Genomic DNA, 19,461 nt, shown 5'->3' on the forward strand with positions numbered 1-19,461 from the left:
TGGGGACCTCAATACTGTACAGGGAGGTGACTGGCCATCAGCCAGACAGGCAGTCGAGCCCTCCAGGATGGAGCTGAGTCCTTAGGACAGGGAGGCACCTGCCAGTTGCTGACCCCTACAGGTGAGCAGTTACCCACATGGGGAGGCAGGTGCTGCCTACCTCGCTCCTCAACCCTCCCAGATTCTTGCTTTTGCTGGAGTCAGCCCCAGCTGGTAGAAAATCTGTTGGAAGCCCTCCTAGGAACTGGCTCCTTTGCCTCACTCCCTGTATTTGGAGGCATCTCGTCTCCATCCTGCTCTGGGCCACTCCCCCACACCCTCCCACCCCCAGCCGCCGCTCCTGGAGCCCCAGGCAGCCGCAGCGAAGTGCCAGGGGGCTGGGAGGTTTTTCATTACCGAATGCACTGAACCTATTTGTGAGTGTTTTGCAAAGTGTTTAATCCAAGGTGTTCCCTCAATTAAATTAGTGCAAACATCTGTGTCCCACATCCACCTCCATTTGCATTCTGTGCCATTTATTACAGCGGGAAATTGGAATGCACCTTAGGAATACTTAGGACAGAATTAGGCTAGGTTGGGGTGGGCATCTGGAGGAGGGGGTCTGAGGGTGCCTGTGAGGTTGGTCCACAAGGTGGATACTTCTCCATGCTGAGACTTGGAGAGGAGCCACTTTCTGGTGCAGGAGACCACATGGAGAGAAGCTTCGGGAACTCAGGACCACCGGTCTTGTGGGGGAGGTTGAGTGAGTTTAATTAATGCCCCCGATCCCCACCTGGGCCCAAGTACCTGCAGAGGCAGGAGGAGTTCACTGCTGTTGTTTTATAACTTTAAACCCAATTAAAAACAAAAAAAAAGTGTATCACATTCAAGTGACCCACCTGGGTCTCTCCCTGGGGGAGCCCTTTCCTGCTGGAAGGGGTTTTTTTTCATCATGAAACTGCTCAGCCTTGGTGACTGGCTGAGTGTGGGTGGCAGCTCTCTCCCCTACACCATGTGATTCTCAGGACTGTCAAGTACTTTGGGAGTCCTACTGTTATACTAATGTAGGGGGCATTGAAGAAGCATAGTTTCTGCTGTGTGACAGGCACCGCTCAGCGTTTCTTAAGCATTATCTGTTGTAACCCTCCCACCAACCCTCAGAGACAAGTCCTCTAATGACAGAACAAATCAGGGAGCCAGGCATAATCAGAAAGGTGAAGCAACACACCCTTGTTCCCCAGCTAGAAAGAGGAGCAGTGAACTCACGTCTGCACAACCCCGAAGGCTGTGCTTCCCACTGCACTCAGACATCTCGGATGAAGTACCTTTGAATCAGGGACCTGGACACCTTCCCAAATGTGGTGGCCAGCACACCCTGGCCAGGCTGTGCAGAGGCTCTGGTGGTAGTCTGTCCATTCCAGGCTTCTAGCCCTCCGTTACAGGACGGCCTCGCCTGTGGTCCCCAGGGGCCTGTGATGGGCTGCTCAGCCTGCAGGTGGCTCACCCAAGGGAAGGGGCTCCTGGCTTTTATGGGATGGGGCAAGGAGGAAAAGGAGAAGTCTGGGAAGGGAGGAAGAGGCCCATGGGTTGCTCAGGGACCTTGGAGATCACTGAGTTCCTCAGTATCAAATGGGGGAAACTAAGGCTCAAAAGGAGCTAACACTCACCTAAGGCCACTGAGGGTTTGGTAGAGGCTGGAATAGATGGAACCCAAGGCTCCCGGCTCTTGGGAGGGGAAATAGGTCAGGGCCCAGGGAGGTCCCTGGGATTTTGTAGGGTAGGTGCTGGCTTTCTGGATGCAAAATGTAAGTCAAGGCTAGAGCAAAGGGCCAGGGTGAGAAGAGGATGAGAGGCTGCTGTGGATGTGTCTACTAAGGGTCCTTCCGAACTGCCTTTTTTTTTTTTTTTAAGATTTTATTTATTTACTCATAAGACACACACAGAGAGAGAGAGAGAGAGAGAGAGAGGCAGAGACACAGGCAGAGGGAGAAGCAGGCTCCATGCAGGGAGCCCGAGGTGGGACTCGATGCCAGGCCTTCAGGATCACGCTGAAGGTGGCACTAAACAGCTGAGCCACCTGGGCTGCCCACCGAACTGCCTTTAACAGAGAACCTTCCATGTCCCTGAGGGTTGCTGGCTGTTTTCAGCCTGGGTCCTGGGGCAGTTTCTCACCAACTTCTAGGGTTTCACCTAGGGACATCGGGGGCCAGCAGAACCTGAGGAGACAGGAGAGGACCCAGGACCTAGGGCCACAAACCACCAGCTGGTGTCCATGTCTGTCTTCCCTTTGCCCTATCCACTCTGTGGACTGGGAAGCATCTAGAGGAATAGTGTCCAACAGATTTGAGCTCCCACTTCCTCGGCCAACCATGTTTTACTTAGCCTTAGTGTGCCTATCTGTTACAGACTAATAGAAATCCCATCTTATAGGGTTCTTGGGAAAAATTAAAGAAATTCTAGGCATGCTTGACCTGGCTTTGGGCTTAGGACGTCATTGCTAGTTTTCCTTCTTTTGCCATGGCTCCTGTCTGCTTTCCCCTCTGAGACCCTGTGCCTGCTCCTGGATGTAAAGCGGTGGGGACAGCAGAGGAGGGGGCCCGGGGCGGGGGTGGGGTGGGGTGGGGGGTGCTCTGTCAAGATGATGACAGGCAGCTCAGGTCCCAGCTCTTCCTCCTCCCTCTTCTCTTCCCTCCCTCTCTCATCAAAAGACTTTAATAAATGCATCTCAGCATGTGGCCCTGCCTGGGGCTTTATAAGAATGAATTGCTTATCCCAGCCTTTACTTCCTAGAGATGACAATTTACCATCTACATACATTTATTAAGCACCAACTGTGTGTGGTACCCCGCTCCAGGCATAGCAGGGTCAGCCTAAGAGTGACTCCCAGGGCTTCTTGTCTCCCCCCAGGGCCCCAACGCTTCCTGCTTTCTTGGGAGTGGCTGGATCCTATCACCGTCTGCCTCCACCAGAAAGATCCTGGGTTTCTGTAATCTTGTGCTTCTCTGCTTCTATGCATATGGTTCTCCTTGCCTAGAACGCTGTCCATCCCCCTGGTTTACCTGGCTAGAACTCACTTGCTTGGTGATGAGTGTGTGACCACATCCCGGCTGGGCTTTATCATCTTTGAGCTCCCAGTGCACATCAACCACCTTTCTGTGACTGTCTATCACACTGTATCTTAGTTACATCTTTCCTAGAGAGGCCTCACGCTCGAGGGCTTGAGAGTCCAGAAGGTAGCATCCCAGAACTAGCCAGGGCCTTAGGAGTCCTCTGTTCTACCTCGCCTGGAGGCCAGCTCAAGCTCTGTCCATCCCTAAAGAAAGAGAATGCCCATTGCTAGACTGGCTTTCTCTCCCATTAGCCTTTGGCACTCAATAAATACTTGTTTTGTTGGACAAACCTGGCATGTTTGATGGGAGGCTGGCATGGCAGCAGGCCTCACTCTCTAGTTTCCAGGGTGTTCAGTCTGAGAGCAGACCCCTGTCTCTTGTATTTGCAATTCTGGTAAGCATTCTCTCTCCCACCTGGCCTCAGGATATGGGATCTCCAGATGGAACAGAGGATAGGCAAAGCAGAATGACCCCCTTAATTTACTGCCCCTGTGTCTTTGTCACAGACATTTCCTTTTCCTGAAGAGGAAAACAACCTGTCTCTTCTCTCTCTGCGTGGCCAAAGCCTGCCCATATTCCCTAGTCCCATGCCACCTCTTGAACAAGTCTTAGATCACTCAGGGGAAGGCAGTTTCTCCCTCCCAGAGCACCTGGCCTGAATCTCCTGACACTGATTAGTGTCCACCCACATCCCAAGTATATCTGCATCCTGCCTTTTCCATGAAACTGAGTCAGCACAGGGTTCTGGCCTGTAGCCCTCACTCCACCTGGCATGGTGCCTGGCACATTCTGAATTTATAATAAGTGTTTGCCAAATGAATGAATGAATAAGACTACTCCTGGTTTCTTTCAGAGGGAGGTGTCTGGGTTCTTCTCCCATCCTTTGCTTGGCTTTTCTGTTCCAGGGTTCTAATGGACCTGGAGGCACATTTGTCACCAGGTACTGGAAACTGGGTGTTAGGACCAGAGAAAAGCAAGTGTTAAATTCCACTTGGTATACTGAGCAGCCTGGAATTACTTCTTTTTCTTTTTTTAGAGAAAGGGTACGTGTATGTGAACTGGGGGAGTGGGAGGGTGGGGAGGAAGGGAGAGAGAAAGAGATTGAGAATCTTAAGCAGACTCCATGCCCAGCATGGACCCTGACATGAGGCTCAGTCTCATAACCCTGACATCGTGACCCTGAGATCATCAACTGAACCAAAATCAAGAGTCAGATGATGTTTAACTGACTGAGCCCTGCATGCACCCCTTCTATGTGGCAGGCCTGTCTAGTCCTGGGACCCTGGTACTCTACACATGAAATCTCCAAAACCAAGTGAGCAAGATAGGTCATTGGAATAAGAAAAGAAAATATTTCAAATTTATTTATTTATTTATTTAAATCTCATCCTGTTTAGATTTCCATTTCTGAATATGTTCCATAAGACATATATTGGTAGAGTAGTAGGTCTAATTCACACACACACACACACACACACACACATTGATATATATACATATTGAAGGTATATGAAAATTTTTTACTGATAGACGTGTAAACTCATTTGAAGACCACGGACTTAAGGGCACTGTCCCACTGTTCAGGACTTGAGACTAAAGCATATATGCCTGTGTCTCAGGACAAATGGCCCACCCCCAGTGTGGCCTCACATCATGCCTCAAGCCTTACAACCTGAGTCTCACTAGATGGCAAATTCCTTAGGGAAAGTCACTTGGGGAATCCTCTTCCCCCGTGAATTTTCAAGGCCTGGCACACTGCCGGCATATTACCGGCTCTCAGTAAATTAAGTGTGGTTTGAATTATATTTATTGGAATTGCTTGAGACTATCTGAGAATCTTCCAAAGTTTTAAAATTTGACTTCAGTTTGATCCTCAGTCAGTTTATTTGACATGTTTACTGGAGACCCCTTATGCTACAAAAAAATAAGTATGTGCCCGCTGTGTACCGGGTCCGGAGCTAAGTAGCGGGTGACAAATCTGAGGTCCCTGACCTCAAGTTAGTACATTCCTTTTTTCAAAAACAACCAAACAAGAAATCATAATGTAAATCAGCACTCCCCTGTTCACTGGGGTTATTTTGAAACCAGTCCCAGGCCTCATACCGTTTCCCCGGCAAATGCTCTAAACAGTACTCATGGCCTTTTAGGGAGAGACGGAGCTATCAACAAACACAGTTGTGTTCTAGGAGCTGCGCGGGATCCAGCAGACAGGCCAGGGCCTGGCAAGTAGGATGTGGCCAGTGTCCCCTGGGGTGGGGGGGAAGTAGAGTGGGGTCAGGAATGACTTGGATATAAACGATGCTCAGGCTGACTCTCTTAAGTTTAAATTCTAGGCTCCCGAGTTGAAATTTCAGAACCCAAGAGGGGACCTATCAGATAAGGAGAGGAAGACACACCTATAGAGGGAGACAGCCTTCACGGAAGACAGGGAGACCACTTACAGATCTTGTAGTTTGTCTCCCTGGAGTTAAGATGAGAGAAGCGAGGCCCAGAGAGCGGAGGCCTCTAGCCCATGGTGCAAACTAGAGACCCACAGCGACCGAGCCAGGGCTGCGGCCGTGCTCCCCCCTCGACCTCCCCCGGCCCAGCTCCTCGCACAGAGGCCCCCGGCTGCGCCAGGCCCAGCCTTCCAGGTTTCCGTGGCCAGGAACAGCACACCCTGAGCACCCCCCGACCGCCAGCTCTGGGCTCCGGGCACCCCTCCGCCCTCCAGCAGCTTCCGGAGGGGGCCAGCAGCCCGCGGCCCGGAATCATCTTCGGCTGCCTGCGACTTCTTTCTTCCTGTACAAGTTGAGCACTTGCCACCCTGCTGTCTGTGTTTCCTTGCTAAGGTTCAGTTCTAATTATGTTGATTTTGTTCATCCCACCCCCTCCTGGAAGCTTATTAGGTTGAATATTTTTATTTATTATCATTTCGCCCAACTCCTGCCAGCATTTCCAATTACTCTCCCCGCTTCCTTGTAATTGTCTTTCTGTAATGGCTCTGAAACAATTGCGCTAAATGAGGTGTCTCCTGGAAGATGAGAGTCTCACTTCATTAAAGGCTAATGTATTCTCAGCTCCAGCTCTGTGGGGCTAGCTTGGAAGGAAGACATTTAAACAGCTTCTTTTATTTTATAGGGAGCAACTTTTCAGCGACGAAGATGTCTGTGGGGTATATGTGTATGTGTGTGCGTTGCCTGATTTTAATTTAAAGAAAGTTTATGAAATGGCGTTAAGTCTCCTTATTGGCAAAACTCTCTGTTTTCAGGTAGCCGAGATTTATGCAGACAGGGTGCAGGGCTCGGGGCCGGGCGGAAAGGGGCAGTTCATTCATGTGTCCTTCCTGCCTTTCTGCCAGGGCCCCTCCCTTCTTCTCTTGCTGCTCACCTGCTGGATCAGCCCCGGACCTCTTCCTGCCTCCACCCCGTGTCTCTGCCTCCCGAGTCATGTGCTCAGCTTCCACGGTGGGGATGACCTCCTGTTATGTGATTTTTTTTTCAGCTTATGTGGCCTAAGTCACTCATTCATTCATTCATTTAGTTTGTCTTTGATGCATTTGTTTGTTCATTTGTTGTTCATTCAACAAAAGTTTATTGCCCGCTATGTTCGAGCATGAATCAGGATGGGAATCCTTTTGGAGCTCAGTGCTCAGTGAGAGAATAGGGACAGATGACAGGTGGGCAGGCGCTTCGAGGACAGTATGGTAAGGGCAGACCACTCTGAGAGCCCCACAGAGGGCACCTCATAAAATCTGGCGGGATCAAGGAAGGTTCCTCGAGAGCGGGGGTGTCTGGGTTGATACCTGAAGGACGAGGAGTTAGCCAAGAAACAAGGGAGTGGCTGGAAGTACTCAAAGCCGAGGGAACTTCAGTAGTTAGGGAGGGCTTGGCTGGGGGGCAGAAATGCAGGATTTCGCATCTGACAGGAGCACTGTGTGGGATAGAGGCTGTGGTGAGAGGTGGGGCTGGAGGCCACGGAGGGTCTCGAGCGCCAGGCTAGCAGGGTTGGTACACAGAAGAGTTCAAAGCAAGGGACTGATTTGGCCAGATCTGTGTCCTGGAAAGATCACTCCTGTTTCAGTGTGTGGAATGGATTAGAGGAAGGCAGGGGGAAAAAAAAAAAAACAATCAGAGACCTTTTAGAAAGGTATTGCAAGTCACGCTGGTGTCCTGCCTGAAGGAAGTAGCGGTGGAGAAAGAGAACACTGTATACATTTGTGAGGTGTTACAGGTAGACTTGAAATGGAGGCTGGGGGGTGGTGAGGTATCCAGGACGAGATCCCCTCCTTAGGCTTGGGCATTTGGGTAAGTGTGTGTGGTGGGGTCCTGAAAGCCAGGACAAGACAGTGTACTCCATGAGAGGTCCATGTGGCTCCCCGGGATGTGGGACTGCCAGGCCCAAATCCCAGCAGATGCCGGGCAACTTCTTCACCACCAACCATCTCCAGTGACAGCAGTGGACACCCCCCCACACACACACACTCCGCGCCTTCACCAGCAGGGCCTGGGGTTGCATGCGGGCTCAGCTCACTCCTTTAAGAGGTCCTAATAGCGGCATCTGTAGAGCTCTTTAATGCACCTGTATGAGCGAAGCTTTGAGCTAAGTGGGTCACCTATTGGCTCTGACTTCTGTCCCGGGGAACAGAACCTATGTGAGGCCTTTGAGGATTGCCCAAGCAAGCTCCTGTGATAAAAGGCTGCCTCTTCCAAAATGTTTTTCATTTCATCATCAAGAAAGAGTAGAAAGGCCCTTCCTGATATGTTTGGGTTGGAAGCGAAGAATTTAATCTTTTACCATGTGGAGAATCAAGTATATCCAGAAGTGTTTTTATGCCTCCCAGGCATTTTTTTTTTAAGGTTCCTGGAAGCTTGCCAGGAACAGTAGTGGTAATAGTAACAAAAGCAGTAATAATGATTCCTCCATTTATCCAGGCCCGCCACACACGTGTACATAGTACATAGTATCTCGTTTAGTCCTTGCAACAACCCTATGTGTAGATATTATATCGTTGGCTCTAGTCTAAAGAGGTGGGAACAGAGGCCACGAAGAGGTGAAGTCAGCAGTTTTGCTCTCAGAGTCAAAGAAGGAGGGAGTCTGGCCAGACCAGAGCCAGTTTGGGGTAGCTGAGTACCAGGAGAAGTGGCTTTAGTTCAATCCTCCACATGCTCTTTTCCCTACTGCTTTTCACACCTCCTGTCATGTATTACTTTGTGCAGTTTATGTATCCTAACTCATTCATTCGCTCCTTCATTCACACTTGCGTGTCCTTCAAAGCCCCTCGCAAATGCCACTGACTCCTGGGCAGAGCCACAATTTCCTTCCTCCCTCCCTGGATCCCAGAATACATATATTTCTCAATTATAGCTGCTGATCTGTAGTTATTTCTTAGCGCGTCTGTCACCTCCGCTCTGCTTTGGTTTTTCCCTAGGAAGGGATCTAGGCCCACTCCTATTTATATTCTTGGTACCCAGCACAGGGCCTGGCCCACAGTAGGTTTTCTCTGAATAAATACCTGCTAGGAGGGACACCAGGATGCTTAGGAGAGAGTCCGGGGTCAGAGTAAAGGCGATCCCCTACCCCCTGTCCTTTACAGAAGGCACAAGATGCCCAGAGATGCTGCAAATTGGCCTTGGCTCCTCAGGGCGACCACTGGTAATAAGGGGCAGCTGTCAGGAACAGGAATCTCTCTCTGCACTCTGGGAGAACGCGGGGCTAGAGGTAGGCGCTCCTCCAGGGCGGGAGGACTGAAGGAAGAGGCGTCTAGCTGGATGTTTATTCTGATGAGGTGCTTATGTAACACCAGGCTTCCTGGGGCTGCCGGGGCTGAAGAGAGCACACCCCAAGGAGACAAACAAACGGAGGCAGCAACCACTTGGGCTATTAGGCAACTGGAGTGAAGAGGTGGACGCATCTGACATCTGCAAAAATGTAGCACCCGGGCAACTGCCAGGCAGCTTTTTACGAAGAATAAAACGTGTGTTTAAATCTGCAAGTGCATAAAGTCACCAATAGTTTTCCGTCTCCCAGATCTCGCTCGGATTGCCGTGCCTCCAAGGCCGTGATGGGGTGCTGGAGATTCCGTGAGGGGCCACCTCTCCAGCAGCTCTCTCCTCTGCCAAAAGCATCAGGGTTCCAGTCTGAGAGCAGGGAGGGCAGCAAGGGAAGCAACGGGAGGAGGCCTCGGGGTCACACAGCTGCGTGACGTTGGGCAGGTGGCTTACCCTTCCTGAGCTTCAGTCTCTGCATCTGTAAGATAAAGAAAAGCATCAGCTCTGCCCTGCCTACTTGCAGGCTCCTCTGAGGGGCTGTAGCCTGTGGCAGTGTGGGATCACGATCCCTGTGTTGGGTGACGCAGAATCCCCTGCCCACTCTGGCCAGCTCTCTCTTCCTCCAGCCCCAGAGCTGCATTGGGAGTCCCTATCTCCCTTCCGTTGAGGACACACTTCTAGGTGAACTCCGAGTCTAAGGCCCCCTGGGGCTTTTGGAAGCAATAGACAGGGCCTCCTGGACCCAAGGGACATGAGAAAGTGACCTGTGTGCTGCAGAACAACGGGCAGCTTAGGATCCGAGAACACAGGTAGACAGAACATTACTTTGTTCGTTTCATAAACACTCATCGAGGACCTTCCATGTGCCAGGCATCATGCTAGATCCTGAGGCTGCAACAGTGCATACATAGCCCCTGTCCTTTCTGGGGTTACAGTCTAGCAGATGTTCTAGAGTAGCGCCCACTCTTCTCCATTTTCTCAGTGACTGAGACAATAAGACCGGGAGAGGAAGTGACCATCCCAAGGTCATACAGCCAGTTAGTGGACTTGGCAGGATCAAAACCCACATTGTGACCATGAAAATGAGCTAATCCGTGTTGAGGACTCAGAGCCACGCCTGGTACCTAGCCTGTGAGCACTCTACGTCTGTTTCCATTATGTTTCCAGACTCTAGGAGCATTTCCCTTGTCCCACAGCCCCTCGTTGGCCAAGCTCCAGCCTCACTTGTATCTTGAGGCCAGGTGTTTTAGGGGAGACTGGGCCACCCCCAAGGTGAGACTGAGAAAGGGAGGCTGAGGATAACAGTGGGCCTAGGCTGTTGGCTTCAGGCATTTTATTCTTCCATTCAGCCAATGCTTATGGAGAACTTGCCACTCGCCTGGCACTTTGGCCACAGTGCTGAACAACACTGACACACCCCCTACTCTTAAGGAATTTATATTTTAGTGGAAAAGGAGGGTAGACAATGAACCCTACGTAAGCCAGATATTTTCAGAATGAGATAAGGGTTATGGAAATCGTGTTCAGAGGGGTAGACTACAGATTAACCATAATGGTGAGTTAGGGCGTGATGAAGGTGGGGGGCATGTTTTGTTCACTTCTGGAAACTGCCCTGCCAGAGGAGGCAGGGTCTTGGTGAGTCTCTGCAGTGCTCCAATGTACCAGAGTCTCTACAGCTCGGCATCCCACATAAACGTATCAATACTGAGATTGCCTCTCCCTGCCCTCCCCCAGCCCTCAGCCCCCAGCCCCCTGGCCCCTAGCAGTGGATAATGCATACATCCTAGACCCCTCAGTGTTCTCTAGGATCACCTTGGAGCTCTCAGTAGCCTCCCTCCATTACAACTCAGAATCTACAATCTGTGAAGTGGGGGAACTTAGTTTACCCAGGAACTGATTTCCAAAATGATAGGAGTGAAACCCTGAGGAGCCACAGAAAATATTTCCTTCCAGGACAGTGGCAACTGCTGGGGAACTAGAGCAGCATCCCCATCACCTGCACAGGAAAAAACTACCTCTTCCTTCTCCCCAGGCCACTCAGGAGTCTGGGCAACCTATTTGTCTTGACTATTTTGTCTAGGGATCAAGGACTTCCTCTGGACTTATGTGACCAGTCATCGGGAGAGCCCGTGAGTGGGTAGCCCCAAAACTGGCACCCTAGAACCCCCATCACCAAAGGGCTGGAATTTCCCAAGCCATCTCATGATTAGGGATCAACTGGGTTCTGTCTTGCTGCACTTCAGGACTCAACTAAACAAAGTCAGGAGGCTTCCTAGGAGCTTAGACAAGGCAAAAATCCAAGCAAACCTTGATGTAGGGACTTCATGGACCACAGTTTTGGTTTCTTACACTCCTGTGTATGCCTGGGACCACAGGAGGTCATCTTGCCCACCCCCCGGTCTCTTGGCAGGACTGCCCTCAGCCAACCAACTGACCGATCAGATGAGGAATCCCTTGTTTCTAGGAATCACCATTCACAAAGAGTAAAGGGGGACTCCAAAGAGGAAGGAAATGGATTAGTGGCTGTGGTACCATGTTCTTGGGCAAGTTCAAGAGAGAGGAAGCCAGGCCTTGGCGTCTTGGTCTCTGCTTCTGGATGTGAGAGTCCACTGAATCCATCTCTTCAGATGTCCTTCAGAAGCATCCTTAAAAGAGGCATCTGACTCAGAATGAAGAGTCCTTCTTCTGGGTCTCTTACCCCGTGGCCCTGAACCCTGGCTGGTCAACTCAGGGACAAATCCAGGAACAATGAAGATATTCTCAACCAGATGGTACTCACTGTGTGTTTGGGGGGGAAGAGGAGAGGAGGGGCAGCCCAGATTCCATCCAACAAGTACCCCGGTGCGTGCTTACTAAGCCAGTCCTGGGGCTGATGGACCCCGGGCTCCCCGAGGAGGCCTACCCACTTAGCTCTGAAGATGGGTTGTCAGCTGAGCCTCCCCTACCAGCATCCTGATCCTCATGCCCCAATCCTCAGAGCTCTCTTTTTGTCCACCAATCCCCTGACTTGGTGGCCCTCGAGAGATGCTTTCTTCCCAGGTGGTTGGCCACTTCCTAGTTTCTCAGCAGATAAACCCCGCTGCTCTTCTCCGGCTCAGCTGCTGGAGTGGTTGCAAATTTCTTAGTAATGATCTTCCTTCAGGAGCAGGGGAGACAGAGGAGGTGCCGCCGCTGCTGCCTCGGCTGCTGCCAACATCAAAGCTTTCCATGTGGCTTTGGTAGAATGTTAAGAATTGCGAGATAATTAAGTTGCATTTCTGTGCATTGTTTACTGTTGCTCTCAACCAATCACTATTCCATAGGGGCTAATCTGTGTAGGGTTTTTTTTTTTCCTTTGCAGTGCCTGTTTGTACCACATTCTTCATTATGCTTCAGTTACAATTTTAATTTTACTATTATTAAATCTTCCCCAAAGCTGTATTATTCTGCGCCTCTGAGCTGGAATTCCTGATTTGGGGACTGTTTGCATCTGGGCCTGTTCACAAATGATTGTTCTTGTTTACAAAAGAACATACATTAAAACTCAGCACTGGAGGAATCCTGGCTCCCTTCCCACCTCCCTGCCCTGGCTCACCTGTAGGAGGTAGGGGAGAGGGGAGACGGGGAGCAGAAGCGATCTGGCAATTCCTGAGATTTTGCTGCTGCAGGAGCATCTCCATGTCCTCCAGTGGGCAAAGGAGCGAATAGGAAGTTGAGTGCCTGGAGTCTGTGCGGTAAGCTGGAGGCTTCTTTTTCATAGCCCAGAGGATACCAATAGTAAAGGGCTCCATATTCATAGTAGCCAGACAGGGTAGCCCAATGGCTAGGAGCATCGGTCTGAGGATTGGATCAGGATTAGAAACTCAACTTTTTCATTCACGAGGCGTGTGACATCATCTCTTGGCCTCCGTTTTCTTGCTTTAAGAAGGAGGAGGAAGACGATGATGATACTGCCCCAAAGGTGACGGTAAAAATGAGTAATGTTTTAGAATGGCACCCTCCAGAGGGTAAGGACTTAGTGAAGGGTTGGCAAAGCTATGTTACCAACATAATGACTATCCTGTCATTCTACCTCCTTGTCCATTTTGCTCCCTCTGTCACCCATCTGAAGCTTGCTTGCTCACTTTGGCTTTGCCTAGGTCTGCCTCTGGGCTTTGTCACCGCTAAGCCAGTGGAATGGGATGGGAGGCACTTTCCACATGTTCCCAAAGACTGAGGAGTGGTAAGAATCGGTCACCTGCTGTCCCAAGAAGGAAAGAGTGCTTGGGAGGCCTGAGCTTGCAGGCAGGCCCTGCTCCAGATGAAGGGGGCCAGCCATAGGGTTTTGAGAGCTCAGAGCCAGCTGCCCCCTCCCACTGCCCGAGCTGGGTGGCTGGGCCTGGCACAACCCACACAGCCAGTCTCTCCAGCAATCCCGTCCTCACCCACCCCAGCATCCCTGCAGGCTCGACTTCCTCCTGGAGGTGCCGGGCTTCTTTCCTCCTCTGTCACCCTGTTCCCCCATGCCGCCACGCACACACTAAAACCATAACTTTTTTCCCCGTTCCCATTATCTCTAACCCATATACTCCAGGAAGTTTAATTTGTTCTCGGTAGTAATCACCATTAACTAGAAATTGTCTTTCTCTGTGTAAACACGTCATTAGTGAAGCTGGTTTTCTGCAGGGTCCAGATTTCATTTTTATTAAAATGAAACACTTTCAGGCGCCTCACTGTGTCCAAGGAGAGAGAGTATAATTTTAACCCATTGGGTTGGCCACAGATAATTGGGCTGGCATTTGATTGGACGATTAGGGAAATATCTCCTTTGCATGCAGTATAATTTGCATTTTTTTCCCACTTATATGAAGCTAAGTCATGCTTTCGTACACAGGCAGTTTTAATGAGCATTATAAATCCTAATGAATATATTTTCATGTTCATTTTATTGGCTTGTTTTTATTACTAGAGGTCTGAAAAACAGGGCCAGTGAGGGAGCCGCCAAAGAAATGGCAAGGAGACGAGCCCCGTGGCAGCCTTGCCCCCCCCCCTTCCACCTCCCCAGGCTGCCAGGGGGTGGAGGGCTCTGGCTGAGGCAGGAGGGGGCCAGAGGGGTCATCTCCATCTTTTTTAACGCAAAGCAGAAGTTGCTTGGAACCCCAGGGGATGCAGAGAATGCATCCCTCACCCCCAGGTGGGGAGGCAGAGGAGCTCCTGCTGCAATCGCCTGCCTCCTCTGCAGCATGAGACTGTCAGAGCCCTGAATCCTATTCCCTCATGGTCTGGAACAGAAGGGGCAGTGAAGTACTTCTGCACAGTGTCTGGCACATTCTAGGAACTCCATGCAGGTTGATCAAACAGAACCGGCTTGGATTCTGATTCACAAGGAGTTACCATCATCAGAGCACCTGACCCTAAAAGGCAGTTAACGAGTGCAGAAAGCACAGCTTTCTCTTGGAGGATTCGGAAGGCACATCAATATCTCAGACGTCAGAACATCATTACAAATATCAGCGGTTTCAGAGTTCTGCTTCTCTCTCCATCCAATCGTGTATGCATTCATTGAATAAACATGGTGGGGGGGGGGGTGCCTGCGTTCTAGGCACTAAGCCAGGACATGTGCAAAGTAGTCCCTAAAATCTCTACCAGCTCCAACATTTAAAAAATTCCTGTAATAAGTGACCAGTAAAGTAACCTTTTTTGAATCACTGTCTGTACACCAGGAGTTTGATCTCTTGCCATTGGGCACCCTAAGACGCTCTGTTATGCCCGGGCCCTCATGCCCCAGTGCGTCAGTGCTCACAGGCATCTGCACAGACGAGGCCTTTTGTCCTTGTTTCCACACACTGAGCCTGGCCCTGCGGATTCCCCTGCTTGACCCTTTGCCTTTTGTTCCAGATGAAGGGGCTCCTTGGCATCTCCCCATCTCAGGACCCTGGTACGTCATTAGTGAAGCTAATGGAGGGCCCACCTTCCATTGCTTCAAGGGTAGAGCAGCACTTGGCCATGGACCCTGCTGTGGGGAACCTGGCTGGAGGCCTGACTGGTCTCCTGTGTTGTCTACCCTCTGACCTCCTTCCGCTCTTTACCATACAACCTGTTCTCTGCTGACAGTTCCCCACTCCTCATCCCCAACCTCTTTTATTTATTTATTTATTTATTTATTTATTTATTTATTTATTTATTTATTTAAAGATTTCATTTATTTATTCATCAGAGACAGAGACAGAGACAGAGGCAGAGGGAGAAGCAGGCTCCATGCTGGGACTCCAGGATCCATGCCCTGAGCCAAAGGCAGACGCCCAACTCCTGAGCCACCCAGGCATCCTTTATTTATTTAATTTTTCATCAGAAAGATGTTTGCTGCTCACATAGGTTGAGGATTTTAAGGATATTTTAAGAGTTAATTTATTTTAAAACTAGTTCAGTATCCTTTGCCACCATCTCTTTGAAATGGCAGCTCAGCGCTTCAGGGTGACCTTCTCCATGGAAGCGGGCACTCATCTGGACTCTTGCTGCATCCTCTAACACCCCACCACCACACATACAGGCAGCTGAACATGTCTTGCTGTGGTCTTCAGGACAACTTGGGCAACTTTATGCTTTCCTGCTGTACAGGAGATGTTTACTAATCAACTACCAGGTGCTGGTTTCTATAAGAAACAGAACAGGACACTAGTGGAAAGGCCTTATAGCATGCTGGAGAGCGTGCTGGCCCACAGCAGAAGGCCTTGGTTGACTTGGGCTTTGTTACTTTCAAACACATGAGCTCAGGTCAACAGCTCACTTTTCTGGGCCTCTTTTTCCTCATCTGTACAATGGGAATAATAATCCCCACCCATGTCACAGGAGGAAGTGTGGATTTAAATGAAATAGCTGTTGTGGAAACTGTAAATGCCCGTCATTATTCAGGGGGAATGTGACAAAGTCCCAGAGTGATTCAGACCCTGCATCCTGGGTTATGGCACATTTCTCATCTTGGAAGAGTAAAGAGACACTTGCCGTCAAGAGGGGATGTCAGGTGTTTGTGTATCTGTCTTTCCCAAGAAGGAGAGATAGAAGGAGGCTCTGGCTAGAGTTTCACCACTGCCATGGTTTCATAGGTCTGATTTTATCCTTGCCACCATAGTTTGCTCCCACCCCCATCGCTGCCAAGTAGGTGTCTGCACTTGGCCTCAAGAAATGGATAGGACCTGGGCGCCTGGGTAGCTCTATCAGTTAAGTGTCTAACTCTTGATTTCAGCTCAGGTCATGATCTCAGAGTCATGTGATCAAGCCCCAAGTCCATGGAGCCTGCTTGAGATTCTCTCTCTCCCTCTGCCTTTCCCCACCCCACCCTCCCTCTCCCTCTCTGAAAGAAAGAAGAAAGAAAGAAAGAAAGAAAGAAAGAAAGAAAGAAGGAAGGAAGGAAGGAAGGAAGGAAGGAAGGAAGGAAGGAAGGAAGGAAGGAAGGAAGGAAGGAAAGAAAGAAAGAAAGAAAAAGTTTCCTGTGGACATCTTTTTCTCTGGAGAGTGTAGTGCCTCAGCTACCATTGTGTCTGCACACAGGGTGCTCTCTTGCTGAGCTCTGATTTATCTGTTTCACATCACTTTTGTCCTCCATTAAGACTACAAACTTTTCCTGGGGCCCTTGTCCAAGACTTTTTCCACATGCCTCCTCCTTAGCACCATACCCACAGTGCTAGGCATATGGTCAACTGCTCAGCAAATGCTTTTTGATGACCTCACTGGCCAGGGCAGGCTCCAGGCACCTCCTAGCCAGTGCATCTTACCCCCAAGTCAAGGCTAAGAGTCCATAAGTGAGCAATGGATCTTGCTCCAGAGGCAGAGAGGTGGGCCAGAGGAGCGGGACATCAGCTTCGATGCTTTCTTGTTGGATCTGCAAACCCAATAGGAATCGCTCACCTGAGATACCACATTGCCTTTTAAAAAGGTGATAAGTGCGAAAGAAGCTGCTGGACCATTGCAGAGCCCGGTCTTCGGTTACAGTTACAGAGTGTAAGGATGTCGGCTCATTCTTGAGTTGTACCAGGAGTCTCATGTTGGCGGAACAAAGCCTTTGTAAAGAGAGTAACTTCCCAATAGCTCAAGAGGGTGAGAGGATCCAGAGCAGCCCTCCAGTCACCTGTGACCAAGTACTTGAGGGTGGCTGGAAGGGAAGAGTATAAAGAAGGGTGTTCATTCATTGGAGCAGTGAGATGCAGTTCTGGAGGAAGAGGGGGACCACCTGCTCACAAGGCATTGACTTGGGCCCCAGTTCTAGATGAGGAAGGGCAGCAAAGGGGGGGCAGGCCCATGTCCTTGGAGAGGTGGGGATGAGGGTCAGAGCAAACCCGGTATGAGGCCAGCTGTATGGGGGGAATGGAAGGCAGCTGGTGTTCCGGCTGCTGTGCGGGCCGGCCGGCTGATGGGGCCGCCCCAGGGAGGGCCATCTCTCCTCTCTGGCTGGACGGTGTTTGTTTAGAGTCCCGGGTGCAGATTAGCCTGGCCTGAGTCTTGCAGCTTCACACGGAGGAAGGGAGGCAGGTTGGTGTGTTTGCTTTAGGCCACTTGGGGAACTCAAGGCATGATGGGATGGCAGGAGATGCCTCCTTGAAACCGATTTTAATGCTCCCCCCCTTCTCCACTCCCTTCTCTTTGTGGGGAGTCCTCGGCAGGCCTGTCTTTGTTTGGGGGAAGGAGCCGTCCACCACGCGTCTCCTGGGCCCATTCTGGGTACCTCCTGACCTCTCTCCTCTAACTTTCCAGCCCCTCCGATCTCTCCAGCGCCCTTTCCTGCTGTTCCCCACTGCTCCCAACTCATTCTCCCTTTCTTCTTCACGTACCCCACTTTCTGTGGTCAGCTTTTCGGGTGCACCTGCTGTTCAGTGATGCCCCCTTACCCTTTATGGTTGTGCCCGGGAGTGATGCTGGGTTAGCTGCGTCTCTGCACGGAGCCCAGGACTCCACGTGAGCGCTCACTCAGTGCAGGGAGGACCAAAAGCAAAACCCTGCCCTGCCCTGGTTGTGTGGCCACCACCTTCTCCTCCACCACTTCTGGGCCTCGGTTTCCCTCGAAATGCGATGGGGAGGAGGGGTCCTGCTCCATAAAAGACCCCCCCTCTCTGGAGTCCAGCTCTGCTCCCCTCCCCCACCCCCACCCCCTGGCGCCTGGGCAGGCTCAGCGGCTCCCTTCCTGGCTGCAGCAGGGAGAGGGCTGTGCTGGGATTGGGGGTGGGGGCGAGTGGAGGGGAGCTGCTGCCGGACGAGTTTAGGCAAACAGCAGGGACTGCTGGCGGAGGCTCCAGCCCCCACTTACGCTGTAACAGCTGCAGTCCAGCTGCTGGCATCCCTGCTGGGGGAGCGTGCTAAACCTCTCCGGGGTCAGCACTGTGGTATGTCGGTTTCCATAGCAACCAGCCAACGGGCCACTTTCTCAGAACAATTCCCCTACTCAGCCGGGTTCTGGACTTAGCTCAGCCCAAGGGCATGTGGCTGAGGAGCGAAGCAGGAGGGGGAGAGGCTGCCCAAGGGCCAGCCTGGGCCCCACAGAAGTGGCTATCTCAAGCCTGAGCACAAAGGGCATGGACCAGAGGACAAGACATGCAGACTCTCTTCCCGTCCTGGCTCCCCCTTGCCCCATCTCTCTGCTCCCCCACAACCCCTGCCCATCCACGGACCGCCCAGCTCGGCCTGGTTGGAAGAAGTCTCAGGTCTTTGTTTGGATCTGGACAACAGCTGCCTTGGCTGGGCTCAGAGCTGGGAGGAGAAAGTCCCAGAATGATGTATAATGGTAGGGGGAGGGGGCCTCCATCCCTGCACCCTCCATCCAGCTCCTCTGGCCCATAGGAATCCCATTCGCCCCACCCCCAGTGACCTCAACAAAGCTGGGGTTATAATCAGTCCTCTCCCCATTTTTAGAGGGTGGGAAAGGTCAGTCTTCTCAAGCCCCTTAGGACTCAACTCCCTGAACCTGAGAGGTTGGTGCCACGCCTGACATTTGCAAAAAGGGAGACTCATTGGAGAAGAAGCAGACTAGGAGCTACCAGGAGATCTTGATCCATTTTCTGGATTGGCGGTTGGGAAGGGGGATCTGGGGCCAGGGGCAGGGTGTGGGCATCACTCCCCCAGCCCTCTCTCTCTCTCCCTGGCTGAGCTCCCTGTTTAGCTGCAAAAACTGTAATGGGTGATTTCCCCAGGTCTTTGCAGCTCAGGCTACCATGGACTTGGGGGCCCTGGGACTTTGTTGCTGGACAGGAGTTCATTTCCAGGAAGGAGCCATTAGCAAAAAGGGAAACTGAGGTCAAGCATAGTGTCTCTGAGTGGGCCCAATAGCTGCAGACGTGGGTGTTGGGACTGGGACATGGCCTCCTGGGTGGTCCCTGCTAAGACTCGGGAAGGCATAGAGTGTTCTCAGGGTGACCTGTCTAGCTGTCTTGCTCCTCTACTCTGTTAAATGGTTCCCCATTTCTAAGGGGCCTAGTTCTTCATTCCCCTCCCCTCACCGCATTTGCCACCCCCACCCCTTAAAAAGAGAAGACAGATGTCCTTTCTTCCATGCACCACAGCTGCAGTCGAACACATTTTCCTTAATCCCTGGAAACAGGTGTGGAGCGATTCTTAGCCCCCTAGGGATGAGGGGCATTCAGGAAGGTGGCCAATTTTAGAAGCTGCAGAGATTCCCA

General features: G+C 51.2%; 1 protein-coding gene and 1 long non-coding RNA gene across 21 annotated transcripts in view; one reads left to right on the forward strand and one right to left on the reverse strand.

Annotated features, from left to right (window-relative positions):
* Positions 1-19,461, forward strand: part of PKNOX2 (PBX/knotted 1 homeobox 2) — a 309,255-nt gene that overhangs the window by 129,647 nt on the left and 160,147 nt on the right. For 3 of the 20 annotated variants that reach the window (XM_077894043.1, XM_077894041.1, XM_077894039.1), the window contains one exon: positions 6,430-6,535. The exons of the other annotated variants lie outside the window; for them this stretch is intronic. The gene's annotated coding sequence lies outside the window, so the exon portion shown is untranslated. The remainder of the gene's footprint in view (positions 1-6,429; positions 6,536-19,461) is intronic. 20 annotated transcript variants of the gene reach the window in all.
* Positions 8,719-18,190, reverse strand: LOC144311470 (uncharacterized). The gene is made up of 3 exons (XR_013377073.1): positions 18,096-18,190; positions 16,703-16,946; positions 8,719-9,317 (listed from the first exon to the last, which is right to left on the reverse strand). It is a non-coding gene; the product is annotated as an uncharacterized LOC144311470 (long non-coding RNA).

The sequence above is a fragment of the Canis aureus genome, chromosome 3 (genome assembly GCF_053574225.1).
Source record: "Canis aureus isolate CA01 chromosome 3, VMU_Caureus_v.1.0, whole genome shotgun sequence".
Classification (NCBI taxonomy): Eukaryota; Metazoa; Chordata; class Mammalia; order Carnivora; family Canidae; genus Canis; species Canis aureus.